The sequence below is a fragment of the Hemibagrus wyckioides genome, linkage group LG23 (genome assembly GCF_019097595.1).
Source record: "Hemibagrus wyckioides isolate EC202008001 linkage group LG23, SWU_Hwy_1.0, whole genome shotgun sequence".
In the NCBI taxonomy this organism is placed as follows: domain Eukaryota; kingdom Metazoa; phylum Chordata; class Actinopteri; order Siluriformes; family Bagridae; genus Hemibagrus; species Hemibagrus wyckioides.
The window spans coordinates 4,604,747-4,609,217 of NC_080732.1; positions in this window are offsets into that span (position 1 = coordinate 4,604,747).

Sequence of the window (4,471 nt, forward strand, 5' to 3'; positions counted from 1 at the left end):
ATGCGTTGTGTGTGTGTGTGTGTGCAATGATTATGGATTTTTTTTTAATATATTTATTTTTTTTACAAAAACAACAGCAAAGCCTTTTTTTTCTGTATTAAGATAAACTATTTACAGTACAAGCCCTGCTAATTGAATATGAAGTAAAACCTCAAATTCTTTCCTGAACCAGTAATTACAGCTGTGCATGGATAGCAGCTGTCATAAGGTCAACATGAAACATTTGACCACATGAAAAGCCTTCAGCCTGATTGCAAAGACACAATCAACACACTGTTCCCTCTAAGATCTGTAACAACCTACAAAAAAAGTGATGCTTTTTTTTTTTCTTGGACAAAACAGGAAGTTGACTGGACTCATGTGGTCCACATTAGCAACAACAACAACAACAAAAAAAGATTAGCAAGCCCAGTGGTATCTGGAAAGATAAAGGGATAGAGAGATCCTGCCATCTAGTGTGTGGAGCGGTACAATGAATGAATGAGAGCTGGTTAGGTCAGGGTTGTCAAAATAACAGTTTTGACTAGTGCCCCCCCCCCCCCCCCCAGTGTCCCCAGCACACAGATGGGAGGGTTATATAAATAAACGGAAGAGTTTACAACAACTTGTTTGATCCTGGTGACAAAACATCACACTGACCACTGTGTTCATTGCTTTATCTGGTAATTACCCAGTGGATGGTTCTGACCAACTTCAGACCAACCACTAAGCTTGTACATCCACACATCCCTGTTATAACAGGAGAAATATTCAAAATGGTGGCTCTCCAGGACCAGGGTAAGAAGAACAGTAGCAAACCATGCAAAATTGTACCACTGATGCATGGAAGCCTAAACTACTAGATTTCCAGATAATGGATTGTGTTCCAAAGGCATGGATGGCTCTTTATTTTTGAATAAACAAAGATATGGAATAACCCAAAAGGATTATACCAAATGGTACTAAATGACACCTGTATTTAATTCTCTCTCCTGGATATGCAGTAGTGTATACATTTTAAAGGTAAAGGTACACTATATCTAGGTTGGGTTACAAAAGGCGTATACTCCAAAGTTTGAGTTTAGTAGCGTTTTTTTTCTGAGTACGATTAAGTAAAATCTGCAGACACACAAAATTTACCATGATTCAGACAATGCAGCCCATGAAGCAAAGATAAGGGAGTGGTAGCTCAGTGGTTAAGGCATTGGACTAGTGATTTCAAGGTTCAGTTTAAATCCCTGAGCCCTTGAGCAAGGCCCTTAACCTCAGTGAGATAAATGTAAGTCACTCTGGATAAGGGTATCTGCCAAAATGCCATAAATGTACAGATGAAGCTTCTGATGTCTCAGACCTCACACACTGGAAAACCATGTTATAAAACATAAGATAGATTTGAAAATTTTGCAGTTATATCGTCCCACATAAATCACCCCCGTCATCATAAAGTGTTGCTCAATGCCTTCCTCAATTTCACTTAAGGAGAGCTTTAAACGTACTGGTCCCAAGATATCACTGTAAATTCATCTCCTGTGATAATCTCATGAACCTTATAGCCACAGCTTTGAGCTCTAAAGATCATGTCTGGGGTCAGTGCTTTTCCACATGCTCCCCATGTCCTAACACATCATATCTGGATCGTGTGTCAGGGAGAAATCCAGATCTGGAAACATGGGTGCTGATGACGCTTGGGTGGAAACTACCGGATTTTTTACAGGACACTTTGTAAATGTTCTTGTGTTGCAGGTTTTATACTGTTTTACATAAAGGTTATAAGGAGGAAGAAGGGAAGAGGTGTTTTGAGAGAAAGAAATGGAAGAGGACAGAGATCGGGGTGAATTGGAGGACAGGAGTGAGGAGATGATGTGTATTAGCGGACAGGAGTGAGGAGATGATGTGTATTAGAGGACAGGAGTGAGGAGATGATGTGTATTAGAGGACAGGAGTGAGGAGATGATGTGTATTAGAGGACAGGAGTGAGGAGATGATGTGTATTAGAGGACAGGAGTGAGGAGATGATGTGTATTAGAGGACAGGAGTGAGGAGATGATGTGTATTAGAGGACAGGAGTGAGGAGATGATGTGTATTAGAGGACAGGAGTGAGGAGATGATGTGTATTAGAGGACAGGAGTGAGGAGATGTGGTATGCTGGAGGACTTGTGTGTATGTACCAAGTTAATAAGAAAACAGAAAGTCCTGAAGACTCATCAGTAGCAGGAAACATACATTTCTAGATCACTGACACTGGAGACTCCTTCCAAAAAACGATAAATCTTTTCACAGAAACCTTCACCAAGAGGTGATATGCATTTATTTGTTATAACAACACATTTAGTCATTTATTAACAAGCATTTTCATTATAGAAATAAAGAATTTACTACCAGACCTTGTGTAGGAGAAAGAAACATATAGTATTTATAGTATGGAATTATTATTTTAAGCAAAATACAGTTCATTTCTATAAAAGCTGAGGTGAAAAAACATACACAGCAAGACAAACTACCATCCCATGAGGGAATATGTACAGATCAACTATTGACTCTTCCGAGCTGGCAAAAAGGGTGGAGGCTAAGAGACACACAAATCACACATAAACACACGTAAATACACTAAACCACAGGTATTCAAAGCAAAGCTAAAAGGAGGCCTTGTTTATTTTCATGACACTACTAGTGACCTAAACACTTGAAAAGGCCTTTGACAAATGGAAAATAAAAACAAACCAGGAAAAAAAAAAAAAAAAAACTTGGAACACAACACAAATCTACATGTAACCTTGTGTATTTAGGAAATTTGGCTTTGGATAAAAGTGTTTAGATTAGAGGAAAGAACAGAGTAAAGGTTTAATAATTGGATAGAATTAACAAGGAACAACAAACACACTGTGGTGGTAAAGAATTTGAGCTCTCAATGAATTCATTCATATTTGGTTTCAGGTTTTTTGGGTAAACTTTGAATGATCTGGGTCATGGTCCTGCCGTGGATGACCAGTCAAACACGGGACACAACCACACACACCTTCAGACACTCACACACCCATTCCCACCTTTACAAAAGGCTTTATTCTGCCAAGTATGTATACATGCAAGGTCTTTGCATCACGACAATAAATAGAACTTTCAAAATATTCAGGAAGCGGGTGTGGTGCATCATGCATCTGTTGATAACTGCTACAGCTCATGGAAAGAAGCATTTTTTGGTGATGAGGGTCTTGTTTATACTGACTGAATGCACTTTCCAGAGGGTGGTGAGAATGTATAGGGAGGGTCGGTCAAGATGATCTCATTCATTTCTGCAGCTTAGTCTTTACATCAATTTGTACACCATTTAACTGCGAGTTTTAAGACATGCAAAATATGATGCCATGAAAGTGGTTAAGATGTTCGACTACTGATTGAGAGGTTATGAGGTCAAATGTTGCCCTTAACCCTGAATTGCTCAGTTGTATCATTAAGATGCTCTGGATAACGGTGTGGGGCAAATGCTATAAGTGTAAATTAAGCAATTAAGGCAATTAGGCTGATTAATCTCATTATTCTAAATTGATATATTGATATCAAGTATAAAACCAAACTGTAGAGTTGGTGAAGTTACAGAATTTCTTACTTACAGTAACAATAAGAATTCCTTGACGATGAAGTCTATATCCATGTAATTCCAACACATTCTTGCTTTGCCGGAAGGCGCATGGTCTTTGCCTCTCTGCTGCCATCTTGTTACCCCTAACTAGGTTATAAGTTAATAAGTAATAAGATTACAATGATCATTCTTAGAATTTTCACAAACTTACTCTGATGATATGATGATACTCTTACTATGATTTATACATACAGCCATGAGTTCATACATGAGCCATGAGTTATACATGAGCCATGATATCTATCTATCTATCTATCTATCTATCTATCTATCTATCTATCTATCTATCTATCTATCTATCTATCTATCTATCATCTAACAAACTTCAGTTAAGATGATAAAATGGCCTTAATGCACACGACTGTATCTTTTTATTGACTGAAAACAAAGTGGAAGAACAAGGCTTTGTACCAAAGATTTCGTTTGCAAATGGCGACATCTAGTGGCCATCATGTACAACACAGGCAAATCCAGTCAATACATCTATCTGTACTGTGAAATTTTGTAATTGTAATTTGTTACACTCACATTTACAAGAAAATGGTAAGTCTACACGAGATAACAATTACGAAACAAAAACCCAGCAAGACAATTTAGACATTCTTCATGTTTAGATTTGGTCACACGGTGAAAAGCTAATTGCATGCTTGCCTAAGCAATGCAGAGGGAGGTGTTTAGTAAAAAAAAAAAACCCAAAAAAACAAAAACTAGGTTCTAACCCTAAACCTGGAAAAAAAAAATAGGACAAAAATTGTGAAGAAATGATGATAAACTCTGGAAGGTCAGGAAATCAACAACCCGCAATTCCGCTAAAGGTCCACTAGATGGCAGAGGTGCAGAATAGTAGCGTTTCA